Below are 11,479 nucleotides of genomic sequence, written 5' to 3'. Positions count from 1 at the left end.
AGCATAGGCCTAATATTGAGTGAGTCAAAAAAATCAATTTCTTCTACTTATGGTATATTTTGAACTGTGAATGCAACAATTTAAGCAAAAACAAAGGGATTGAGCTTACCTTGTTCAAAGCTAGCAAAGGCTAGGCACAATTTTTAGATAGCTTTATTTTTTGCATGTACTTAGGAAACCAATACAGCTCCTTAGCAGGCAAAAAATGCAAGTCCAACACAAGAAAAAAAGAGTGAAGGATATACATATAAAATAAAAATCAATAAAATTTGAGTAAGATAAGCATGTAGATTAATTTTTTTTACTATATATTTAGTTTGACTTTATCTTTTTTTGACATAATCATAAAGATCCAAGGTTTTGATATATTGTTGGCCCCCAAAAAGATAAATGGAAAGAAACCCTTGTTTAAAATCAATTAGATATACAAAAATGCAAGAATTTTTAAAAAATATGCTTATTTGTGGCCTAGGAACCCAATTTGTCAAAATAGATCAGTTTTTAAAGATCTATTATTTTATATGTTATTTGTCATCAAAAATAAAATCACGGAAACTAAACCCCCACTATAATTTTAAGACCTTTCCAAGAATATGCAAAGTTTAGATAAATTCTATAATATATTCGTAGAATTTTTTTATATGAGAAATTATTTAAAAACAAACAAATTTGAAGAATTTCAATTTTTTTGGTAGTCTTTTTATGTCATCGACAACTTGCAAAAAATATTTCATAAATACATTCTACATGGTGTGAGAGATATTGTCAAATCTTTTAAAACTTTATAATTTGGTCCTTCTAGGGTTTTCAAATTCATGATGGGTTCACCAAAATGTTACAAAAATAAATATGCAAGACTCAAATGAAACCTATTAGTAGCACCTATTTATCAATATGCTAAACCAATAATTTCATTTCACCCTACATATAACAAAATAAGAAACATATTATCAAAAATAAAATATTCAAATGAATGCATGCAAAGTGACAAATACTCTAAGCTTCAGTTGCTTCTCTTTGTTCGTATGAAGTGTGTACTTAGCTATCATTTTGGCAACATTTTGACTTTGAACTCCAAAAAAATGATAAAATACATCATTTCAAAAGACTATGGTTGATATTTGGATAGACATTTGATGCATAAATTAATGATAAAAGTCTACATAAGTTCGATATAGAAAAAAAAAAAATTTAAAAATTTTTAAAAAAAAAATATTATATATATATATATATATATATATATATATATATATATATATATATGAGAGAGAGAGGAGTGATGATTGTTTATATTAAAAACCATGATTAAAATTGATGATGAGGATTAATCAAAGAAAATCGGGATCAATGGATAAAAAGAGATGAGACCAAATAAGATTTTAGTAAGTTTTCAATTCCAAAGTGAATTTTCAATTTTTGGAGCGATATAAACTTTCCAAAACTTAAAAATAAAAAGACAATATTTTTCTGATTTTGAAGAATATATTATTTTTATAAAAAATATTATTTTTAAACTTGATAAATTCCTCATAAGATTTAATTAAATTAAAATAAAAAGTTGAAATTAAATGAAGTTGAATGGAATTAACTAGGAATAGAGATTGATGGAATTTCAAATGAAATTAACTTAAATTAATTTTGGAAATTAATTTAATTTAGAGGAATAAATTAGCTAATTCAAATAATCAATTATAATTATTTAAATTATGAGATTTTGGAAATTGAATTTTTTTAATTGATAATGATAAATTAAATAAAAATTAAATTATTAAATAAACTTAATTATTAATTAATATTAAAGAATGGTTAAATGGTGAAAACATTCAAATTCTAGAGGGAATAAGATGATTAATTAATGACTTAAGAATCCTTAACAAATAGAAAAATAATTAGTTCATTAAATGTGTGTTGCTATTATGCCACTAAAAATTAGAAATATATATCAATTCTTATTCGAAATAATTATTAAAACTAATAATCCTAAACTTTTCCCATTTATATGCATTAAATCAATTTACTTCATTTTCAAATCCTAAAAAATAATGCCACTTTAATTCCATTCAAGTTGAACATGCTTACTTTTGTTAGTTTTTTTCTTTATAAAAGGGTGACACAAGTTTGTGCGTTTACCCTTACTCTTGATCAACATGACAAATAAAGATTGTATCATAGATACTTGCTCCACCTCCAAAATATGATCTTTCTAAAGAATAGCTAATACTAGAAGCCCTGTATGCTTTACATAAAAAGAATTTACCCATATTCTAAGAGGAAAATTTTTATCGGCCATCTCCAAGGAAAACTTAGTCTGTTGAAACAAAACAATGTCAAACCTAATACTCTCTAACTAACATTTTGTTAAGCTTCCTTATTTAGGGTCATTTAACCCCTTAACATTCCAAGATATAACGTTCATGCTCCTTAAGGGGATGACTCCTCTCCCCTCTTCTCAAGAGTACTTTCAAGGTTTACGTTATTTAGTTCTAATTATTATTATATTAAAATAGAAAATTTTATCTAATCTAATAACAATATTTTATTATTTTATAATATATATGATTATATTAATGTTTAATTATTTATTGATTTGTCTATGTAATATTTATTAAAAATGTAGATGACTAAAATCATTTTAAAGTGGTCTTGCTAAAAAATTATTAAAATAAGTGTTAAAATCGCAAAATTGCTTAATATTGTATCTTAAGTCTATTTTTTAATAAGGATACATGCAATAGACTTCATTTTCTAAATTAGAGACTTTTCAAGAGACTTTTCCATGAAGTATCTAGTCATTTTTTAAGACTCCAAAGAATCAAAAAAACTCTATGTGAAGCTTTTCCATCTCCTACTAACTATGTTAATAAACTTTCAACTAGTCAAAGCACTCTCATCATAGGCTCCATCTATAAGTTGTTGATTTCAAACAAGAGAAATAACTAGCTTGAGTGACAAAAAAAAAATCAAAATCACCATATCAAGGATATAGCCTAGAAGTATGTAAAATGTCAACTCAAATATCATATAAATTTAGCTTTGACCTAAAGAAAACTTTCAAATTAAATGATTTTCAGTTAAGAGTAGTTTGGAATGAATGATATTTTATTCTTATGAACATCACCTATATATAATAAGTGTCATTCATATTCATGAGAGTACCAGATGGACTACTATTCATGAAATATTGATAGATAACATTTGAACAAAAATTTAAAAACAATATGCAATGAAATTATGATAAACCATTATTTATTGACAAAATTTAATTCAAAAATTATATAATTTTGAATTTTAAATTAGAACAATAAAAAATGAATGATCTCTTTCAAAATGCTAATGTATTCATCTTACATATAATAATTACAATATTAACCTTATTAACTCTCAAATATTTGATTAATATAAACAACAACCTTAAGAAGATAACCATACATGATAACAATACATATCTTAAGTAGGGATACCCTTGATCAAAATGAAAAACTTGATGGGGATGGTACCCACAAAATGACGTACTAATAAATATGTTTCTTGTAAGATGATGGACCTTGTTAGGAGTCAATGAAATACATACAGTACATATTAGTCCCTATTAGGAGACTTTGAATCCTTGTGAGGAAATTCCAAGCCTATTAAGAGTTGTCCCAAAGCTGTTAGGAGTTGTATAAGGCATAAGGACCCACTTTCCAAATAGCTTTAGGGGAAAGACCACCAAAATCAATGTCCAACTAGCCTCTGTATTATTCCCTTCAAAATAATAAAAAATGATAAATTGTCCATTAGTATTCACTATTAAATGTAATCACTATGCTCATTCATTATGCCTCTACTGCACCAAGTACTTCTCAGATCTCAATGCCAAATCTACAAATTTGCATCACAATAATCCCTTAGATCCCTTACTCACATATAATTTGCATTTATAATTTTCTCTCTTACTTCAATACAACACTTACATATACTCAATTACAAAGAAAATAACTTTCCTTTATACCAAGTCCTCAAATTAATTCACCGAGTTTTCCTTGAGGCTTTCCCAATTTACAATTACAATAGGACATTGTTAAGATAAAATAATATATGCTACATTATATTTTTTCATAATTATATAACATTGTCAGCTCACATTCTTGACAATTCTTTCACACATGTGACGTTAGACTTCACACACTCACTAACATCATCATCGGGATGTCTTCTACCTCTATCTAACTTTTCTTGAACATATTCTATATTTGTTAGGAGATACAACCCAATTACTAAAAAATAGTTCTCAAGAACTTTGTCTATATACTGCCTTTTGTAACTCTCACATACTTGTTACCATTCTTTGATTTTCGGCATGTGCTCTTAGCCATAAAATTAGGACACTTTGTAGAGCATTTCCTCAACTTTACTTGATCTCATATTTAATTCTCAAATCATACAATATCTATCTATGTCTATTGATCTATCAGTCTTCAGTATATTGACATAAATGACAAACACAGTCATGAATGCAATATATAACCACTACTATAATCTCTTAGGTACTCCAACAATACTAGAATACTTTCTATAGAAATATCAATAACATTCATTCTAACAATCTCCCCCTTTGGAATTGATGACAACATAGATGGAAAACTCATAAGTTCCATGAATACCAAATACAACTCTATTATTGCTACTACTCTCATCTTTTGAAATCCTCTTCATCAATCAAATAAACATCTCATAGGTACATCTCTCCCATATTGATATACCTCCCACATTGACATCAATACTCTCTCCATTTAATCTTTTTCATGTACAAGTCTCCCCCATTGACATCAATGACAAAGACATAATTATGTCAATCTATTGCTCAATATCTTCAATAAGATCACATGTCCAAAGACATTGTTGAAATACCAATTACCTTGAGTCCTTCATGAATAAGCTCAAACACAGATACTCCCCCAATAGAGGAAGCATTAGCATTCAGTCCAAATAAATAATAGTGTTCTATACTAATAGAATAATGCAATCTCTACATCATCTACTTTGAAGTAGGTTGGGGCATAACCCAAATCATACCTCTCAAGTACTCAAATGTATCCTTAGGCAAAGGCTTTGTAAAAATATCTACTATCTATTCTTTGTACTAACATACCACATTCTAATCTCTTTCTTTGCAACCTTCTCTCTCAAAATGTGATACTTAATAGATATGTGCCTCATCTAAGAATATAATACATGATTCTTAGACATACTCAATGTACTTGTGTTATTACAATGTATGAGAACAGGTTCAGTTCAAACGCAGATCCAATATCCTTCAACAATTGTTTTATCCACATAATTTGATTGCAGATGTTTGTTATTGCTACATACTCTACTTGTGTTGTACTTTGTGAGATAAAATCTTATTTCTTGCTTATCCAAGAAACTAATCTTCCTCATATAAAACATTTTCTACCACCTATACTCTTTCTGTCATCCATACTGGCTACACAGTTCACATTAGTATATGCACATAGAGTAAAGTCATTTGATCTATCATACTTGAACCCAAAATCAAGTGTACTCTTCAAATATCTAAAAATCATCTTTACTACTGCATAATATTCTTCCTTAGGATCAACTTTAAATCCTCCAACAATTCTAAATGCATTAGTTATATCTGGTCTTATATGAGTCAAATACTTGCAACTTGAGTCAATAGATCATATCAAAGTTATATATAGATAGCCAAAGATAGATAGACAAGTCAACAACTTTCCCAATCAACGTGTGTAGTCAATAGATCAAGCTAACATTTCAGCAAAAAGAAGGTCCTAGTATGTCAACATAAACCATTAGGTTGGAAAAGTCCAAGAGTGCTAAGACCAAAGAACCATTTTAAGAAAGCTCAAATGCTAGAGACATAGCAAAGAAAAGTCAAATGATGAAAATCACCCTAGCAAGAAACACAAGAAAAATGTTCAGACTTGATGTTTTTACTTGGAGGAAAACATTTTGGACATTTTTTTAGTATTTGAGTATTTTCGGTTTTTCTTTTGTGTTTTTGAATTTTAAAAAAATTTCATTTGAATAAAAACACAAAATGAAATCATGCAAAGAGAAAACTCCTAAGGCTCAACTTGGGTGATGTGTCCCCTTTTTGTTCCAAGTGGGGAAGGTTTCAAACATTCAATCACATCAAACACACCAACAACCTATTCAAGTTTCTACAAGAATACACAAGCTCAACAAAGTGATGCCCTCGGTATATGCAAGCAACGTAAGACCCAAATCCTTAAATGAAAAATAATGTTTCCAAACAACCAGGATGAAATAGTAACCCAATATCCACCTTCACTTCCCAAAGGTATAAATTTATTTGGGGCTTAGCCAAGATTGACAATATTACTACTTCCAAGATGTCTATCTTTGGATTCAAGCCTCACAATTTATACTCCACTGGAACATGGGAGTTGAGCTCATCCCCTAGAGTGATCACTTATCTAGGCAAGCCCCCTAAAAAAATTAAGATCCTTTATTTATGTTCCCCTCAAACTCCTTAACATGGATGCAAGAATAAAACTTAGAGAATAAAACCTTATGGATTAAGAGATAAAGGGGTTTATTTTAATCCCAAATCCAAATGTGAATGGTTGGTTTTAACCCTTTTTTTCACTGTTGTGAAGACACACCAAAAAAGATGACAAAAAGAAAGAAATAATTTGATAATGCAAAGAGTTCAATGATGAATATTTACAATGAAAAGAAGAAGACTTGAAATATGTGCATTTCATGCTGCCCATTTTTTCTCATTTTTTGCTCCTTTGACCTTTAGATAAGTGCAATCTCATAAAGTGTTGCCATGTTGAGAAGTTATCCTTATGCATCTTGGGTATCTCTCTCATGTGCACCTCAATCTTTAGCTATAAGTCCCTTCAAACTTTCCTTGTAAGCACCAAAGCTCAGATACCAATTGTTAGAATGATTAGAATAACTAAGAGGGGAGGGGAATCAATTATCCTCATGTTCAATTGTACCAAATCAGCTTTTAACAACTTTAACCAATATCATAAAATAGCTCAGTCTACATAGAAACATATCAACGACTTAACATTATGTTCACTACTAAACTCTTTATTTCAGTATATTTGTTGATTAATAGTAAAAGAAACAATTATAAAAATAGCATGCATAAAGTACAATTCACACAAGTAAATGAAACCAAGATTTAACATGGAACCTCAATTTGGAAAAATTCACCAAACAAAATGCTACCTCTTTTTCACTCTTCTGAACTAAGCTCAATTAAGAGCCAACCTTGTTAAAGGTTACAAAACACACTATTAGGTGTGACACTATTAAAGGATTTAATCACCCTATTAGGAATGGCATTGTTAGAGGATTTTGGATCATTTCATTAGAATGTCACTTTGATTACATGATTTATAAAATGATTGTTAGGTCAATCTTGATTAAAGGATTTTACTGCCATAATGGTTAGAATGTAACAACAAGTTTGATCTGTGAAAAAAAGCTCACTTTGCGAATTTGGATCCCCATTTTCTCATATGTTGGTTCATCGATTGGACTTCATTATCATCTCCATCATTGATTTGCTTGGCATCCCTTCAAGAAATCACACTTCACTATTTTCTTCACTTCTCTTATGCTACTCTATTCTTCACAAGTTCTCCTTACAATCATAAATCAACAATGAAAAAACCTCCAAAAATATCTCTTATGCCTCCTTAAATAGGTAATTCTGATCTATTACACTTGAATATCACTGTAGATCTTAGGGTTAGGTTAGATTCATTTAATCCTTCCATCATTTTTTCTCCTTCTCTTTTCTTGAAACTTCTAGAAACTTCTCATCAAATCATTGCCTTTGATCACATAAAAAACTCTCATCATGAATTAAATACACCAATCATCAATCCTTATCATTCATGAGCTTTGACTAATAAAAAAAAAAACTATGTCAGCCTCAAACTTGATTCTTTCACAAACTATAAATTTTGTTGTCACTCAACAATCACTAAGTTCATCTGCTTGGTATACATTATTTTGTCTCACTCAGCATCTACTGTCTCACTTGACCATTACTATGCTTGGTTGCTACTAAAACTTTAGCCATAACTATCACTTAACTTATATTAATTTTTTTGGCTTCTTCTTAAGTTAATCTTTTGTTTTAGCTCCTTCATTGATTGGCCAACATTGATACTCGATCAAGCTTAGATTTTTAATCAAATTTTTATCATTTCACTCATACATCAATTCACTTGTCTTCTCTACTTTATGTAATGACTAAACACCACATTATCTTGTCAATAACAAACTTATCAAGTGCCCATTGTAATTCTATGATACTTAACTTCTTTTTTCACAACAACTTGACTAGCTCACCTTGCTATCTCCTCTTTTCATATCCTCTTCATCAATAAAATGATATGCCACTCTACATTATTAACAATTGTCTCTCTAGTAAGGTTTGACATCAACGCAAAATAACAATTATTCCAATTGTAGTTTCTAACATTCCATGGTTTAATTGAATCAAACCAACTGCATATAAGAGATCAAGGTTTCAAGATAGCAGATTCAATTATCACAACCATATACATAAAAAATTTAAAGGAGAGGAGGAAATATAATATCATATTTTGTTCTATTGAATAACTTGAACACTGGAAAGTAAGAGCACGCAAAAATGCTGGTATGGCTTTGATAATGTTGGTATGGCTTTGATAGGTTGTCAACATGTCCTTGTATGGGTAGTTGGGGTAAGGGAAAATCCACAAACTCGTCAGAAATATCTATCATAATTCACAAGCACAATTTAGTCATGTAGAGAAAAATTAAAATAATCACACAATCAAAAGTTAGTATAATTTAACTCGATGCCTTAAAAAGAAGATCCTTGAAGAATAGAGAATGGTATATTCACTAAGAAAGATAACTTTTGTAGCTACTTTTCATCTTGTTTGAATGATAAAATTGAATAAGTAAATGAAAATGTTGGACATAGTGTGTACCTAGGCACCTAGTAGCTTGTTATCTCAACTGAGCACATCATGATATGGCCCCTATGAAAAATCTCCTAAATATTTGGCAATTGTCTTAAGAGTAACCAACTAAATGTAAGAGTTATTCCCTATGGTAAAATACATGCATGCAACACCCCACACATATTCATCATAGTACCTAGATGAATTCTAAAATTAAGCAATTTTGAGATTTTTGGAGCTGTCTGCTCTTCTTTCCACCATCCCTCACAAATCTATACAAAAGATCTATACAAACTTGTGAGGGATATTAACAAGAGGAGTAGATACAGCTCTACAAACCCCAAAATCGCACAATTTCACAATTCATTTGGGTATTTTGATGAATATGTGTGGGGTACTACATGGATGTATTTTGCATCAAGGAAAACCTCTTACCTTCGGTTGGTTACTCTTAAGATAATTTCCAAACATGAAGGATATTTTTAGGGGGGACATATTATGGTGTATTCAGTTGGGATAACAAGCTACTAGGTGCCCAAGTACATACTGGGCCTAATATTTTGTTTGTATATTTAATTTTATCATTCAAATGGAAAAGTAGTTTCAAAAGTTGTCATTCTTTGTGAATATATTATCCCCTATCCTTCAAGGATCTTTTGTTTTAGGCATAGAGTGAAATTCTAGTAACTTCAAACTATATGATTGTTTTAGTTTTTTCTCTACATGACCTGTAATAGGTTTTTTCTAACGAGGTTGAAGATTATCTTGGACCCCAATTACCTATATCAGGACATGTTGGGAACCTATCAAATCCAAACCAACATTTTTATGTCCTCTTACTTGTCTGTGTTGAAGTCATTCAATATAACACGGGGTGAGATTATATTTCCTCCTCTCCTTTACAATGTTCACCTACATGGTTTGTGGTGATTGAATATTCTCTTCTAAAACCTTGTTCTCTTACAAACAGGTGACTTGATTCAACTAAACCATGGAATTCCTCAACCCCTTTAGTATATTATGAATGCTACTTTCTAGCTTTTGTGCACAATGATTTTATTTATACTGCATATATACATGATCTCCATTGTGGTTTGAACAATTTTTCAACGAAATTAGTCCACAACTTAGCAAGATTTCAAGTATAATCCCATGTTTTATAATATAAGGCAAGATCGGTCATCTTAATTTCTTTAGCTAGGGAGGGTTTTGACTATGAATTTTTTTTTTATTTTTTAGATGGACTACATTATAGGTAAAAATCCTGAAAAAATGAGTTATGTTATGGGGTATGGGAAGCATTATCCAAGTCATGTACATCACCATGCAACATACATTCCTTCAAATAAAGTGAAGTAATATAGTATAGGAGGGAACAAATGGTGAGATACCCCAAACCCTAATCCACATATGAACATGTGAGCCATGGTTATAGGTCATGATAAGAATGATTGTTTTAGTGATAGTCATATGAATTGCAACTAGACTAAACCCACAATTGTAGGAAATGTTGGCTTAGTTGTAAAGTTGGTTGCTTTATTAAGAGGCAATGACATAAAAGTTGATAAAAATACCATCTTTTATGTAGTTTTGCTACTATTTTCTATGGCTCGATCTCCTCCTCCAACATTGAATCCTTAGATAAACTAGGAGGGTTGACTCCTTCCTTGATGTGTTAATAAATAAAAGATTTTGTGTAGTTTTAAAGAAGTTATGTGATTAATAAATTATAAAATGGACACATCGCACAATATAAATTTAGCATCTTTGTAATGTATAAAATGATTTCAAATTAGATTAAATGTGTTGACTATTTTGTGTTAAGCTATAAGTAATATTATAATTACAAGTGTCAAAAAAATAATGCTACATCACTATAGGCTATTCTAAATAAGGATAGTGGTTATTGATGACTTGAATGGAGCACAAAATTCATACTAATTATGATTTATGATCTGTATACACATTTTTTTGTTACACAATTTTTCTTAGTATTTTATGGTTGGAGCATAGGAAATGTGAAAGAGTGTGCTTCACAAGACTTGATTTCTTCTAAATCTCCAAAGCTTGGTTGAACTTTGACAATGATACACTTTCAAATATTCTTCCTATAATAGGATCTAATTATTTTCCAATAGTAGTTGAAGCATTGGAAGATAGGGCTCCTAGTAAATCAAAATTTAAGTTTGAGCCAATATGGCTTAGGGATCAAGCATTTTTACCCTATGTTAAACATTGGTGGCTAAATATGCCTTTGTTTCAAGGGTAGCATATGTTTCAAATTTTTTAGAGGTTACAATTCTTGAAAGAGAAAATCTATAATTGGAATAAAGTTCATTTTAAGAACATCTCAGAAAAAGAGAGGATTAAAAATGAACTACAATTGCTAAGTGAGAAAGTTATTGTTGAAGGTATGACTAATGATATCTTGTTTATGGAAAAGGGACTTAAAGGTGAGTTGGAGCAAGTGTTACATCAAGAGGATATTTATTGGAAGTAGAAATCTT

At 29.9% G+C, this 11,479-nt stretch overlaps 1 pseudogene; it reads left to right on the top strand.

Moving 5' to 3' along the window:
• The first annotated feature begins 8,674 nt into the window (after positions 1-8,674).
• Positions 8,675-10,331, top strand: LOC149570688 (endoglucanase 25-like; annotated as a pseudogene).
• Positions 10,332-11,479: the final 1,148 nt, after the last annotated feature.

Source organism: Cupressus sempervirens, chromosome 3 (assembly GCF_028749045.1).
Source record: "Cupressus sempervirens isolate cs-2001-9-10 chromosome 3, ASM2874904v1, whole genome shotgun sequence".
Classification (NCBI taxonomy): Eukaryota; Viridiplantae; Streptophyta; class Pinopsida; order Cupressales; family Cupressaceae; genus Cupressus; species Cupressus sempervirens.
The sequence above is the reverse complement of the archived record's forward strand: the minus strand, read 5'-3'. Positions and strand labels throughout refer to the sequence as shown.